General features: G+C 39.2%; 1 protein-coding gene across 1 annotated transcript in view; it reads right to left on the bottom strand.

Moving 5' to 3' along the window:
* The window catches only part of SLC25A21 (solute carrier family 25 member 21), a 358,445-nt gene that overhangs the window by 295,940 nt on the left and 45,199 nt on the right, over window positions 1–17,306 (bottom strand). The gene's annotated exons all lie outside the window — the stretch shown is intronic.

Genomic DNA, 17,306 nt, shown 5'->3' with positions numbered 1-17,306 from the left:
TACAATGCACAGCTGCACTGGCTCCCAGGGAACTAAATAGTCTCAGATCCTGGAGCCTAGTGTTACAATGTGTCTGCCACATGTCATTCTGCTGGGGGGCTCTGTTATGACAGATTTTTATTTATTGAAATATTTTATTAACTTTTGTAGGCCTCAATTCTTTATTTTCCTACATAAGAAGTAGGAATTATAAGATAAAGAGTATAGGAAAGTTGAAATTGTACGAGTTACTGTATATGGAACCAAATTTTCAAACTGTGGATTCTGTGCATCATAAACATGTACGTGCATCTATGTGTGAATGCAAATTTGATTTTTGCACTTATGGCAATTAAGTGTGCAAATGCACCAACTGTGCATGCAAAAATTGCCCATGCAAAATTAGAGGCCCAGTTACAGGTCAGCAGATTAAAAGGCAGAAGAATTTTGTCTTATAATTAAAGACATATGACCCTCTGGACTAAACCTAATAAAAGAGTCCCTTTCTGCAACCTCAGGGTCTAAAACAATAACTTGTAAACTAAGCCAAGCAGACTAATAGAGCAGCTGAACTTCACCCAACTCTCAAAAGAGCAACCACCAAAACCCGGAGAGCAAGATGCAGAGATTCCTGGCATGTAGGTGTAGTGCCGTCTAAAGTTTTTGTATCTGTCTAGCTAGTGCTAATACTGCCCACCAGTGCACTAGCACTACTGCCAGCAACAGAGACTGAGAAAGTGTCCTCTTTCCTCAAATCCTCATCCTGTGCTATACAAAAAACAAAAACCCAAGAGTGTTTTATAATATTCCTCCTCCCACACAATAAAGGGGCATGTGGAAGTTTGAGAGACAGTGAGGTTTTTTTCCTCTCTGCTTCCACCTTCCAGACATGCCAGCATCCAAAATGAGTGAGAAATGACTGGAAAATGGCTGTTCTACATGATGATACATTCTACATCTAGCTACTAACTAGACAGAATATACTTGAATGTAAGACTTGAAAGTTTCCCTTTAACCCTTATTGCTAGTTGAATGAACATGCTCCCAAATATCTGTTTGCTATCTGGAAACACTTGCCTCACGAAACAGGTATAATTCTTGCCATTTGGCAAATTTATTATTCAGTTGGCCCCTTCTTTATGGAATCACATAAACAGTGCTAAGTGCCAATGCCGTGACTGCCTTTGTTATGCTTGCTCTGGGGAGATAGTCCAAAACCTGATATTCTATCACTTCATAAGCATTTAATTCACATAACACCTTTTCAGGATGCATTTTAGAACCTCTCACATATAGATCATCATCAGTTTATATATTTATTAAGGACTTATATTTGTTGAAAGTAAAGTATAACACTAGAAAAGATTATCAAGGCTGTAAAAAAATCTCTATTTTAAAAGCCTTTAGAAAACCAACATTTTAGAATAATTATTTACAGGTTTAAAATGAATTTTCTGGAGCAATGCAAAGTCACTTTATTTTGAGGTAATATAAAAAAATTAGGTTTAATTTTTACATTCTGAAAACATACAAAATATTTAAACTGTTTAAAATTAATCTCAAAAGGTCTAATCAGATAGGCTTTTGAAGGATTCAGACACTGTGTGTCCTTCAGCATTGTGTTTGCAAAGAGATACAGTTGGTTGTTTAGCCACACAGATATCATTTAGTCTATAACTTAAACAAACATTGATAAAGTTTTTTACAAAAAGATGCTATCAATAAAACAAACAGGGTATTTTGTATTACTTCAAAGCTTATTTTTAATGTGTTTAGGAAAATTCAATGGAAACAGGAAAATAATGTCTTGATTTTCTAAACTTTTCAACATCTGCTTTTACTTACTTGAAGCATTGTAAAGTTCTCTGCATTTTGAATGGATAACTTTTTTCTTTTGTCTACTCCTGTATTTGAATATCTTCACATTATGTTACTCAGAAGATCATGTGTATGCAACCACAGGAAAATCTCTGATGCTTTTTAGCAATGGTGACCACTAGTTAGCATAAATGTTTTAAGCAAGCACACTAGAAACATAATAAAAGTTATTTTCCTCAGAAGGCTAAAGTTACTAAATCCTTATATTTTCCGCATGCACATATGTAACATTAGCACAGATATTTTTAAGCTAAATATTGGACTGTTTACACATATTCCCTTTCCCAAGTATGTATAACCCACATCCATTTCTATTAGAGGAAGCATCCTTTTCTACAAATGGACTTCTTTTTAGTGTTCGCCATTACCCAAGCCAAGCTAAAGTTCCAAAGCCATGAATTTCTTTCTTTAAGGTTTTTCCCTTCCACAGTAATTTCCAGGTTGCTGCATGATTAGTCTACCCATAATCAACTTCTATTTTTGATTACAAATACTAGAAACTTAAATGCTATGTAATCTTAGGAAATTAACACAAATAGAAAGCAACAAATTCATGTGCGTATCACTATTCAAACAGGTAACTATGAACAGTTTGAATACTTAACTATAAACACATTACAGTATATATCAGAGAACAAAATCTATTTAAAGTTAAAAGGTTAAATGTGTGTGTCCAAAAAGACTTTAAACCAGAATAACAGAGTGAGAAATCAGGTCCAAAGTCTTTAATTACAAGATAACATACTATTTGATAAATACATTGTAACATCATATGCTCTTTCCCTCTACAAGCTTAGATGCTGGCATACAAGAGTATCAGTATCCACTGTTGCTGTGTATGCCTGACGGCCCAAGACGGTGAAGGAGGTAAAGTTTCCTGTGGAGCTCTTGAATATGCAAAATCATATTTTATACTCAATCTCTTAAATAAATGTACAAATGAACAGCTTGATGTATCTGAATACATATCTCCCTTCCTTTAACTTTTTATTTCCATATTGTAAATTTTTAGTTTTAACTGTAACATTCCTCTTAATATTCTTCATAGGTATATGTGGAATAGACTATGAAGTGTATTGTTTTATATGGTTTTCAGTAAGGCGTATAGATATAATTGGAATAGGTGACTTATGTGTTGAAAGGAGAAATGAGGTGGAACCAAACTTCTGGACTGGACCCCCTCAGCCTGAATGTGTGTGAGAAAGCAGATTTTTCATCCAAATTCAGATTCATATCCAAAGTTCTCCCTTCAGTCCATCACTTTTAATTGTAGCTGAATGAACATACTGGGCTCATGACCCCTAAAATTTTGAAAAGGTGTGGACCTCTTCTGACTCATGGCTAGCTAAAAGTGAAAGGGTTTTTTGTTTGTTTCTTTTAAATGACTTAGTATAACTCAATCCATAGAATGATAGGTTTGTTGCTATCTGTAACTTGGCGGATTGAATTAAGAAGACTGGGAATATCTAACATGAATTTTCACACATTTAGATGTTTGAGAGAATGTTTAATATTCTTGGCATGTAGTTTTCAATGATTAGGTTACTTGCAAACTAAAATTTTAAGCTGAGTGTCAGGGAATTTCCTATTTTTTGATAATGTATTATTGTTATGGAGCTGGGCCAGCAGTTAAGGTTGTATTGGAAGTTGCACTGTAATGGGAAGTTCCGGTGCTCTTACAGTGGATCACACAGGTATGTTGGAGAAAATGAAACATGGAGTCTCTTGTGATCTGAGACCCAGATCCTCAAAGGTATTTAGGCTCCTAACTTCCATTGATTTCACTGGAAATTAGGAGCCTAAGTATCTTTGAGGATCTGGGCCTGAGTGCTTTATTTTTTTGAGGGCAGTAACACTTCCACAGGAGTTAGACAGTGTCCGTTCTTTGAAGAGAGAAACAACAGAATGTGCTGGAATTCAGCATCTAATCTCAGCTGCTGCAGAAAGTATGTGACAGGGGCCTGTTTTGTGGAGTGAGCGTGTGTGGGGGCTCCTCTGATCCTCCACTGTGTATCTAATCCCCTATAATGCATTTCCCCTCTCCTTGTCCCTCAAATGACTGACGGACTCTAAGCCTCCCTGGGCAAGTGGATTGTATTGCAGGATTGGACCTGGATGGAATGGAGTTCTACAGTAGTTTGGGATTGTGGGGGCATAAGCCAGGAAGTTCTAACGTCACTGGAGAGGCTACAGTTAGGACAGCCCAGGTCTGGTATACATCAAGGGCTCCCCTAGTGCCATGCACAGGCTCAGAATTGTCCAGCTGCAGTCTCCACAAAGATCTCTGGATCCCTCATCTCAGGCATCCCACCATCCACAGAGCCCTGTTCCCTCTCATTCCAGATCCCCACTTGTCCTTCAGAACCAGCCTACAACCCCTGCTTTATGAGGATGAGGGCTGAAGGAATGGGGGTTCAGAGATGAGAACGCTGAGGGAAGCTGAGGCAGGAACTGGGAGTCTACAGAACACATGGGGGACAAAAGGAAAAGAACAGATGTGGAAAGAAGGGGAGAAGAGAGGTGTGAAAAGGTAGGGCAGATGAAGTATGAGAAGTGGAGTACCAATTATCTCTGCTCTGATGAACCAATGGTGGTTCATAAAAGAACAGAGAACAGATGTACCCATGAAAAGGTCATCTGACGGACCATCTGTGTGAAACATTTTCTCTGACTCATCAATCCTCAGATCCTCACACATGAGCCTTGAAAGGTTTATCAGAGTGGAAATAAACTATCAGCCAGTTCTTGCACTCCAAGAACCTTTAATAAGCCCCACTTCCTCAGATCTTCCTTACAACTCACCATACTACTGGCCCTCCATGCACTCCGGCTGCCACAGAGAAAGGCAATGGCAAAGCTGGGAATAGAATCCAGAATTCCTGACTTCCAGTCCTGCGCTTTGACCACTAGATGGGTCTCCCATGCTAAATAAACAAATTCAACTTTTTAAACTTAATTTGCTTGTTTCCTTTCTTTTTAGTTCACTTTCCTACATGTCCAATGGAACAGAAGCCCAGAGAAGCCAAATTAGCTCAGTTTACAACTTCCATTTATACAATGTACCAGCATCATCAACAATGTCATCAGACATGTCCACAGCCCTTGGAGTAGAGTTTGTTACTTAACTGTTTGTGGCTGAGTGGAAAAGCAGTTAACATATTTGTTTTCTTACTCTCGCATAAAAATAGCGTCTATTTTAAAAAAATAATTTCTCAGGTAATGTGGCAATACCTTTATCTCTGACTCATCCCCCAGGAGTGCAGAGTTTAAAAGGGGCAGCCCTGGGCCTGAAGCCTCCCTTTTTCACAGAGCAGTCTGAAGCAGGACCCATCCTCCCTCCCCTTTAAGTGGTAAAATACCAGGTTTGGTCTAGACCTGCTGTGGGCATTACGCTAGCCGCCCATTTTTTAGGGGGGCTGGGAAGGAATTTTTCCCTTACAACCATATTGGCCTTGGTACAGTTGGGATTTTACTGCCTTCCCCACAGCAGGTTCAGCAAGGGCTCTGTTCATGCATGGCATGACGGGTGGTAGGCTATATGTCGCAACTCATTATTTAAGTGTAGGGTGGATGTCCAGTGCAGGTACTCCATAGGAAAGGTATACAGTGACTGGATAAATGGCTTGGAAAAGGACTTAAAAAGAGGTGTTTGTTAAAGGAATGAACAAGGAGTGGTTGGGGACTCCTATGATTGGTATGGCAGGGAGCCAACCCCCCATTCTTATAGCCCATCTTAACCCTCCTATGAGGGGGCGTGGATGATAAGTTCCCGGCAATGGATTTGCTGGAGGGTCCTGGATGGAAAAAGAGGGGGGCTGATAGAAGCCCCCTGGATAATTACAGAATAAAAATGGGGGTTACCGACACTGTACACTTTTATCTGCCGAGTAGTCCAAGACATCTAATAATAAAGTTGTGGAATGATTAAACCGATGTCAAAAGTCTCCTGTCCTTCTTTCGGTATAGCCGGACAATACATTCTTGGTTTATCCTAATTCTATTACCTCATTATTCATGTACTTGGGGGGAGTCATGCAGAAATGCCAAAGCACATGGCTTGCAGCCCATTATATGCCCCCAAATCTTCAGTATTTTCTACTGAAGTAAAAAGAACAAGGAGTACTTGTGGCACCTTAGAGACTAACAAATCTATTTGAGCATAAGCTTTCGTGGGCTAAAACCCACTTTATTAGATGCATGCAGTGGAAGATACAGTAGGAAAATATATATATACACTAAAAACATGAAAAAATGGGTGTTGCCATACCAACTGTGACGAGGGTAATTAATTAAGGTGAGCGATTATCAGCAGAAGAAAAAAACCTTATGTAGTGATAATCAGGATGGCCCATTTCCAATCGTTGACAAGAAGGTGTGAGTAACAGTAGGGGGAAAAATTAGCATGGGAAAACAGTTAGTACAATTAGAATACATTTTTTTCCAGCTGAGTTGCAGACTTTGGGCATGGGGAGGGGCATATCTGTCCACTGCCGTCACCAGATTGCAACACTGCTTAAAGTTGGTCAGATTCGGGGCATTAGCTATTTGATAGCACCCCTTTGGAATACAACATGCTCACTGAACAGCAAGTACTTTTGGTTCTGGGTTCTTACAGTTTATTTTATTATATAACAACACTGAAAACTTTAACCTAGGAGGATGTATGGAATAAACAACCCATAGTTTACTTTCCCTTGCAAAAGTTAGACAGTATGAATTCACACAAAGGTCTTTGTCAAAGTTAAAATCAAGAACAAAAGATCTTTAACACTGGAACCTATGGGTAAACATACTCCGGCCAAATCCATTCTTCCCTATCCACCGCTACTTCTGGGCAAGGATCACAGTGAGTTCACTCCTACATTAACTGAATCAAATTATTAGAGTTGGTTAGTGTCATTTTCTACACCTTTTAATATTATTTATAAACATTCATGTGAACAGAATTATGTTTGGTGAACATGGCTGTTCTTCATGTAAATACCAATATCCCCACACAAAGAGTATTTGCCATTTGTTTGTCACCATTCTCCTTTAAGACATCTCAGTCATCGAGTTAGGAGCAGAAACATCTAATTAAAAGCAAAAACAATACCACATGCCTGAGGTGACCAGTCACACAGTAGGAATACTGAAGAGTCAAAGTAATCATCTTAAGCAATCCAAAGGCTGAAAATTATTCACAAATTGTTTAAACAATTATGAAGAGAAAATACATTTATTAAGAAAAAAAAATCAATCTGTTTGTAAACATTTCATTGACAAAAGTGTTGCATTTGTCAGAGAATTTATTTGCAACAAATAATTTGATCAGCATTACTCACAAACAGACATCATATGGAATCAGATAGCTAACATGCAAGCAACAAAGGCTATAATCCTGAAAACTCTTAACACATACTTAACTTCATTCCATTGACTTCAGTAAAGTTACTCAAATGAGTAAAGTTAAGCATTGTAATCATTTGCAAGATTGGGACCAAAATAATATTTTTTCTTTGTGATGGATCCAAACAGAAATTTCAGATCCAAGCAAACCTTTCTGAATTACAGGGAATAAAGATCCAAATTTTGTGGTTGTGCAATTGACTGAGTGAAACCAAAAATCTGAACAATCCTGAATGTTTTCAAAATCGTGATCCATTTTTGTATTTGAATGTAGTTGTTTCTACAGTTGCGTGTGTCTTATGAAAAGCAACTTGTAACACAATATATTAGGCCCTTGTCTAAAAAGCATCATAAAAACACAACATTCAACTACTGGCAAAATAATTTGATCCACATATATGTTCAATATTCAAGAACATTAATTAATACAAAAACCAAACCAGAATGTAGATCATATAAAACTGATAACACAAGTTCTTAAAAATAGCATTTTTCTTGCTCCAGTTGATTGTTATAAAGCATCGATAAATGTAACTCCACAAAGAGCATTCAATATGCTGAATTTTCCAATTATTTTTCATATTAAAGCTTGAGATTTTACTTTGTGCAACAGAGGAGCCATGGATTGGTCCACTGTTATTCTCAAGAGCATATTTTATTGATTTTTTTGAAACATCCATTTATCATTTTAATGCAAAAACAGATAATTATGCACCTCAGCCTGAGATTCTTAATGCAGAAAACTTCTATTTCTTTTATATGCTTTTCTCTGTGTGTCAAAACAAAAATTGCTTATGGGACTATAAAGGCTGTTAACCAGAAAACATTTAAAAATCCATATAATTTTGTTTTAACCATTTTACCAATAATGTTGTAGCTAATTATCTTAACTACTGTATTCCAAATATATTACAAGAGAGGCTACTAAGTCAGCACTAAAGAAACTGCTAATGTGCCTCAGACATCCAAATTAAGATTTGCTGAATGCTCATTTTATATCAACCTGCTGTGAAAATATTACTATACCTGCTGATTTTATGAGGCTGTTTTGGTTTTGTTTTGTTTGTTTTTTTAAAAGGAAGCTTAGGTACAAGGAAGTTAATGCTATAATTTTAAGATATTTAGCAAGTGGCTTAACATTTCAAAGGCAACTAATTAAGCTGGCATCTAATTAAGGTCATATTACAATTTATAATTTTAAAACTTTTGAGTTCACAGTTCATCTATTTTTTCTGCTACATGCTTTTCTTTCCCTCAAAATTAGAAATACCAGTACTTGACTAAAACTCTGCTAAGTCTCTTGAAACCTATGGTTCAAAAATCTTAATTATCAGGAGATAAATAAAGAGCATGTTGAAGCAGACCAGAGTTCTAATGAGTTAATGTAAAAAAAAAAAAAAAAAAAAAAAACCACACCTCATGCAAAAGCAATCCGCATCAAAGCTAGCAGGCTATAACCTGACAGTCATCCATCAAACCAAAAGTCTCCTTAATAAATGCCAATTATAGGGCAAATATGCACAAACGTGGATAGCATAAGCCATGGGATCATTTCCTTCCGAGAAAATTAGTGACCAGCAAAACACCCATGCAGTGTAAACTACCAGACTGCCCTACAGCAAGGCTCACTCCTGATCTGAATACTAACTACTATTATCATTTCACTCCTTTTTATTTTACTTTATTTTGTGCTGTTGTAAGAGTTCAGAACCACACAGAATTTTGTTTGGGGTTATACAAATTCTTTCACAATTTGTATAGAAGTCTAACATAACTTTTTAAAAGCCATGACATGCCTATAATGTATACAGAGTCTCTGACTTCCGCCGTAAGCGAGCCTTTTCCCTAACTTAATCATACTCAAATTTCACCCCTTTTAAAGCTCCTGATTCAAAAATGTTCACTCATTCTCCACAGTCCACAAATTTATACCATCTCTTCCTGTGGTATAATATGTGCATAAATTAAAAAAGAATGGTATTAAATAAAGCCTAAAAACTTGACATTGGTAGGTTTTTCTAAATTTAGATTTAGTTTACTAGGGAAAGTACTCAATTATATGTTCTTATAAAATTATCTGTTTATGTATGTAAAGGATGTTCTGAATTTGAGCTGAAAAAGTTATGTTTCCCAAATCTAAAACAAAGGGTAATATTGATACATAGTACAATATGTAGAAAATAAACACACTGAGCAGTATTAAATGGTTCTTCATTATTAACTATGCCAGACAACTGATTATTTTCAGGCCTTTTTGCAAACATCTCCTGCAAATCACACTTGACCATACCATGCTTTAGTTTTCCCAACAGCAGATTTGTTAACTTTATTGTAACTGATAAACAGTATACTGAAAAGTAGCAAGTTGTCTCACAGGTCCACATCGTGGCATTATAGTTAAGCTCCAAAAACAAAGAAACATCATGTTAATAAGAAAAAAACAGCTTTCCAAGTAGTAATATTGTATACTAGTGTAATGACAGAGAGAATAAATTTCTTAGATGAAAATGCTCATGTTTGCTATATTTATACAAAATGGATTAGAAAATACTGCATCAGTCCCCGGTTGATGTCTTACCTAATTGACCTCTAAAGTGACATCTTCCATTGCACAGGCTGGCCCGTGCTATATTCATTTATTTCCTTCTTGCCTGAAATTATGATGAATGGTCTGAGCTCCATTCAATTATTGAAAATGTGCAAAGAAACAGAAACAATGAAACTGGCAAAGTTCTCTGCATTCTTAGGAACAATTTAGGCTAATTAGCATCAACTTCTCTCCCATTCATCATACCCCTTTAGAAATATAAACAAACTGTCAGCTCTAACCTAACAAACAGATCACTGAGCTACTTAACACAAATTATTCTTACATGAAAAGCTCCTTCTCAGGCAATATTCTCCTCTAGGGCATCTGGGAAGCTGAGCTATTAAAATTGAAGACATATGTTTTAGTCAAACCTAACTCCCAGATTGTAGTGATCACTGTTGTGACAGTTTTCAGTCAGCATACTGGCTGCTGGTAATGTACTACATATTTAAATTAAATGATGCAACAATAGATCTAAATGATGCATGCTCATTTACTGTAGTATTGAAACTAGGTAATTAACATTCTGCATCTATAAATGCAAGTATTGATTTTTTCGGTAGAGCTCAAATCTTGGATTTTTTGGGTTATAAATTTCATGTTCTGTTTTCTGCTTAATATAAAGATAGTTTTAGCACTCATTTCATAGGCGACGGGCCTAAGACACTAGCCTGTCAATTTGGATCAAGCAGAAACAGAGGCTATGCTCTGAAGGGGCCAGACAAGGGAGCAGCTTTGGCTCTCCTGCATTCTAGCTAGACTTCTCCATATGTGCTAGCTTTTCAGGAGGAAGAGCAAAAGAGGAATCTTAACACTTAGAATTCTTCCTAACTGTTAAAAAAATCCCAGCGCTACCGCCAATCTTAAAAGGATACTGAAAATATTTTTTTTAATTTATTCAAGTGCATGAGTAATTAAATGTGGATTCCTCCTCCATCTGACTACAAGCCTTTATATTCAATCCTTTAACTAAGAAATTCTTCATTATTTCAGTAAAGAAAATGGTTCCAAATCCTGCAGAAGGAAGAATGAAATGACCTTTTTTCTACCTCAGAATGCTAGGATTGTGTGTAAAGGCAGTGTAATAGTTCTTTTCAAATCCAATAACAGTTTATGTGGAGAGAGGCTTTACTGGGAACAGCATTAACTGTTGCATGCATGAGAGCAAGCATAGAAAGGGGGAACTTCCAATATCACCTTAAATATGTAATAGCTACAGGCGCTATTTTCAACAGGGTTGTTTTTGTTTGTTTCTTTATCCTACTGGAAGTCTTTTCTTCTGCTGTATCCTTCTTCCCTGGGGTGGTTATATATGCAACTGGAAAACTGAGAATTAAGAGGAGAGACTCTTCCATCACTTCTCCTTTGAACTTTCTGCTTTGCTACTTCTTCATGGGACTAACTCTGTTTTGTTCTGAATTGTTCCAGTGAATTGCTGGACGGTCTGCTTTGGTGGGAGTGTCTTGGAGAAGGGTTTTGATAGAGGTACAGGAAAGCTAGTAGTTAAAGGGGAAGAAAAGGATACATACACTCCCTCTGCCACCATACTCCCCCTTCCATAATGAAAACCTGGGACACATTACTGTAAACAGGATGGAAGAAAATAGTTACTTTTTCCTCCAAACCAAAGCCCCTCCCACTCACTCTCCCCCTTCCAATGTAACTCTTACGTTCCTTTTTCCTCCTTACCTATATATACCACCAAAATTCATGAACACGCACAGCCCATTCTACCAACACCCCACCCCCACACACACACACACATTCACCTACAGTTAACTCTGCCAACCCAACACAACTCAAACCCTCCAACCCCAACCCCCTCCTCCCAGCAGGTTCAGAACACCTTCAACTCCCCTTCCCACCCAATGTTCAGCATCTACTGACAGCTCATGGTTGCTATTTGTAGGGTCCCTGGGTTGGGACCTGGAGAAGTGGACAGGCCTGGGTCCCCCCACTAACAGAATGGCCAAAACCCTGAGAAGGGGAAGAGTGTTGTTTAGAAGCCCAAGAAAGGTGCTAGAATTTAAAGGGGTTCAAGGACGGGGCTGAAGACCATGCAGAGGGCAAACCATTTGTTGAACTGTTACCCCCAGAAGGGGACTGAACTTGAAGGAGTGACCTGGCTGGACAGCTGGGGTAATAAGAATTGATGAAGGCAAGGAGTCCACAGGGAGAAAGCCCTAGGGGCACTGCTCTGTACCAGGGCAGGCATGGACTTAAAGCTAGCCCAGAAGAGGCTAAGGACTGAGCCCAGAGACAAGGCTAAAGACATTACCAAGGACACAGGGCCAGGCCCTGTTGGACCTTTTACCCCAGAAGGGGTTCGTTCATGCATTTGACTGTGTGACTTAGCTGGAGGCCTGCACCACTGAAGACCCGCCTAACAAGGGCAACAGTCGACAGGAGGTGAGCGTGCACCGTCACACATGATTTTGGCCATCAGTTTCTGTGGGTACATCTGGCTTTGGAAACAGTGGTATGGTTTGTACTACATGGGCACAATCAATTAGCCAAAAAGCACGTTTCACGATTCACTTTTTAGTATTTATTTCACAGTGTGATGGGGTATATAAACCCCACACTGGAACTGAAGGGGTTCAAAGGAGAAACTCTGGGTCAAGGCCAATCCTCCCATCCACACCTGCAGAGAATGCTCGAGCTGTAGGTCAAGCTTAAAGGGAATCAGCTAGGGCACAGAAAGAGAGAGACCTACCCTGCGAGATTCTGCCTGCTGAGCCCAGAGGGGCTGAAGGTTCAGTTACTCTTTTTCTTTACTACTTTGTATCAAACTGTAAGACTTTGGCAGGAGAGTGGGTAGTAGAAAGTGGCCAAGGGAAGCAGCCTTAAGACATTCCTGGGTGCTGGACATTGTTGCCTCTTACAGGGTCCTGGACTGGAGCCCAGTAGAGTGGGAGGGCCTAGGCTACCCTACCAACCCCCCTAGTTATGAAGAACCTGAAACCCCTCACTTCCAGACTTCTCCTTGGTGAAGCAAGGGCAGGGTAAAGATTTTGAAAACTGCATGGCTGGGACTGGACATCTGCAGGGGTCAATAGATGGACTGATAGTTCCCCTCTCCCCCAGGGCTGGCTCCAGGCACCAGCGGAGGAAGCATTCCTAAGGGGCGGCATTCTGGCCATTCTTGGGGCGGCACAGTCCGAGCGGCTATTTTTAAATTTTTTTTTGCTTTGGCAGTTTGGGCGGCAGTCCGAGTGGCTTTTTTTTTTTTTTTTTTTTGCCTGGGAGCGGCAAAAATGGTAGAGCCGGCCCTGCCCTGCCCTGCCCTCCCCCCACATGGTCAGGGTGTGGGACTCCACATGTTCCTGGGGATTCTGTTACTCCAGAGAGGATTAAGGATAACTGATTACCTGACCAGAGGATTGAGTCAATACCCACCAAAAGGCAGGCTGCCACAGTGTTACAGTGGCCAGTGAGAGACATTGGAGGTGGGACAAGTAGAGACCTACTAGCCTAATAATTAGGTGATGCTGCCAGTGAGTACTGCCCATCACACACAGTATCAGCATTTTAGGCAGTGGGCCCTGTCCAGAGGGTTAATTTCCCTTCAAAGGGATAGAATTATTGTGGATGCCTACTGGAATCTCAGAACATGCAAAGGTCAACTGCTGAGGGTATCACCCTTTCCTGAAAATTAGGCACCAATCTACCTTGTGTGTCAAAAGGATGTTGGATTTGCAAGGCCAGAGCCTTTGTAACACGTTTTTGGGACGTTTTTGTCTAGTGTCTTATGTGGACTGAATAGAGATTTAAGTTTAAGTTAGCTGGTTAATCCTGGAACATGTTAAAATACTCTGGATTCAATCAAAGAAAAGATGGGTTAAAGTGGGAGAGGCCAGTGATAGCCCAGAGATGCTGCGGCTGCCCCTTCATTCATGCCAGGACAGATTTATGACATCAAAACAACTCCTAAAGGCAGTTTTAATAAGACATGGCCACTGAGCCACAAGTTCTAATGTTTGTTCCTCATTGGCTCCCTTCCATTTGCAAAATATGTTTATCTTAAAATTCAGTTCTGTTCTTTCACTGGTCTCCGGATTGTGCACTATCAGCATTGTTTAAAGTTTTCCTACCTTTTTTTTTTTTTTTTTTTTAAATGACTGTGGTTCTTCTCTGTATTTTTTTTTTAAACCTCTGCAGATGCCCAGCACAGAATAGGGTAGGTTGCCCCTATGCACCTCATGTGATTAGACAGATACCTGATATGAATCCAGGTTGGCTGCCTCAGCTACACGCAGCAAGATGATGCTTATGACTTCGTTCCGTATATACAACTGCACTGCTACTAGGTTTCTTATACACAAATACTCACATAACTAACCTGTCAAGGGATCTGGATCTGAGACAATTATACCAGCACAATCCTATGAAATAGTTCATACTAAGAATACTAGAGGGTTGCACGCTTTGTTGATTCTGTAGGCCAAGTACATTGCATACCAGGAGCTCATTGCATTCCTTCTTTCCACCTCCTCCCAAACAGCACTCTGCATACCACCCTCTCATCCCCCTCTATTTCCGGGACTCCCTCCAACTCCAGCATTCCCTCGATCATGCCAGGGATTCTGTGTGCCCCCCATCCTTCCCATCATTCTCATTTCTTCTCTGTCTGGGAGAGAAGTCTTTCAGGGTGTCAACATCTTAAAACTGTACTGGAAGGATGGGCACAGCTGAGATATGGATATTTTTACCCTGAAGGTGTTAATGACTCCAATAAGTTGTTCTTTGATCTATACAAAATTACACAGGCAGATGGAATTGCTGGCTCTGGTAACCAGATGTCAGGGGCTACGTGTCCTCCAAATCCCTCTTTTCATTTTTGTCCATCAATCAGTAGGGTTCTGCCCACTGGTGCCTAGAACATTCCTTTAAATTTGGTAGTTGATCTTATATGGCATGCAAGTTATTGCATTACAGAAGAACGGACAGAGAAATCCCATTGAGTTGAGTGTTAGATATTGCTTTGCTCTGCCAACCAGTTGATGAAACAAGATTAAATTGAAACTCTTCCAAATTAACTGAATATTTGCTCAAAAAATGTTTTCTTTAATGAAATATGTTAGTAGTCTTTTATGATGCCTTGAATGAAAAGGTATTATTTGTAAAAATCAAAAGACTGCAAGTCTGTATATAACATACTATACTGCCGGGGTTCTCAAACTGTTGTATGCGAACCTTTGGGGGTACATAAGACATCTCCAGGGGGCTACATGGGAGAAATTATGTAATGGTGGATTTATTAAAAATTTTATTTATTGCATTTTCATACTAGGCTCAGTGGTAATTTGTTATATAAAATATGGTAGTTAATTTACTTTTGGATGGACCAATGAGCACACAGATTCTGACGTACAGCACCCTCACGTCCAATCACTATACAGCTCAGGTTCAGTTACCCAGCAATTGTCCAGTCTAACTGAGCTCAGAACTTAGGGGTCTTTTCTTGGTTGTACACTTCGCACTATATCTTTACATAACAGTGAAATATGGACTAAAGACAGGTAGTGTTAAGAACACACAAAGTATCAGTGATGAGAAGCGAAGTGATGAAATTTGTCTTGTCAATGCCAGTGCACTTGCTGAAATCGCTGGTGAAACAAAGACTATTGACTCAACATGCGGCTCTTAGCCTATGAAGCGAAACGTTGACACCGGGGACAAAACAGGATCTATATCAAAGAGACATAAATATGATGAAAAGTACAACAAAAATTCTATGCAGACACTTGGGAAAAAAAACATGAACCCCACAAGGACAAACCACCAGAATTTTTCAAGCAGATGTAGATGCAGATAATGGTGAGCAAGAAAGTTTTGTGTTCTATTGCTGACAATATTAAGGCCCTTGAAGCATCATACTTAGTGAGTTACAGAGTTGGAAAGTCAGGAAAACCTCCCACCATAGCAGAGGAACTAATACTACCTGTGGCTGCAGACATAGTAAGCACTATGCTTGGAGACAAGGCCCAAAAATTAATTCAGTCGTTATCAAACAACACAGTGTCACATCAAATTGATGACCTGGCCAATGATGTCCTAACTCAGTTAGTGAACCATGTCACTAGCAGCCAGTACTTTTCTCTGCAGCTGGACGAATCCATGGACGTGGCTGGCCTAGCTCACCTTCTGGTGTACGTTCAGTACATTTACGAAGGTACAATACAGGAAGACATTTTTTGTTTTGCCAGTCACTGCCTACCAGAACAACAGCTGAGGTCATCTGGTCATGATGTATTGGCATCTGCACCAATGGAGTAAAGCCAATGACTGGTAGGAATAGTGGAGTAGTGACACATATCAGAGCAGTCACTCCCAACGCGATGTGGGTGCACTGCAGTATACATAGGGAAGCACTTGCTGCCAAAAGCATGCCCACCAACTTGAAGGTGTTGGACAATGCTGTGAAGATGGTAAGCTTTATTAAAGCTCAACTCTTGAATTCCAGAATCTTTTCCACTCTATGTAATGAGATGGGAATGCTCCACACAGAGGTTCAATGGCTGTCACCTAGGACTGGAAGTGACTAGAATTTTTTGTGATCTTTCTTGTATGGCAACCAACTAGCAATACATTCAGCTTGCCTGGGTGCCAAGATAGTCCCCATGGGCATTCCAGTCTGTCTGTGACTCCATGGTAAGACTTTTATAGTGCTTCAGGAGGTCACATTTGCTACCAGGTTGGTGAAATCTAATTATAGAACACACAACCAGTTTGAGGTATCTGCCCTGCCTTTTGACAATCTGCCCTGAGGTTTGCACTCACAGTTGTGAACCACTCCAGACACTGACAACTGGCGTAGTTGGGAGGATTCACATGCCACGGGTCAACTGGGTTTATAGATTATAACCCCAGCACTGTTAAAAGTTTAAATTATATATTGAGAGTTTTTAAAGGTTAAAGATTAGCCACAATGAGTGAACCACTCCAGACAGCACGACAGAAGCAGAAGTTTCTGAAAAACCATTGGAGTTACTCCAGTCTCACAGTAAGGATACTACCCTGCAGTAGTTAATTAGTGGGCATGTCCTAGAAAGGGAAAGTCATACAACAGAAGATAAAAAGCCAAAGGCATAATTTTCCAAGATGGGGATGGATTATGTATTTTTAGTAGGGTGGACTATTGTAGTTAAAGCATCATTTCAATTTATTTTCACTGGAAGCAAGGAAGATTTTCCTTCCTGCTTAATATTTAGAATAATTATTAGATTAAATTGTAAAAAAAGAAAAAAAAAATCATAGTTTTAAAATCAACTTATTCTTTGACCAGGATTATTTTTGCAAGACCAGAAGCATTTGATAATGAAACATTTGCACTGCAATAGCTTTTGACTTCTCATTACTCTAATCCTAACATGTCTAGTTTGACCATCATTTGGTACCATTTAATAATTTGATTTGGAGTAACAGTACCATTCATTAGTAGGAAGCTAAGCAAAAAACACTCCAAGTT

This window comes from Emys orbicularis, chromosome 4, assembly GCF_028017835.1.
Source record: "Emys orbicularis isolate rEmyOrb1 chromosome 4, rEmyOrb1.hap1, whole genome shotgun sequence".
In the NCBI taxonomy this organism is placed as follows: Eukaryota; Metazoa; Chordata; order Testudines; family Emydidae; genus Emys; species Emys orbicularis.
Note: the sequence above shows the minus strand (reverse complement) of the source record. Positions and strands in the feature narration are given on the sequence as shown.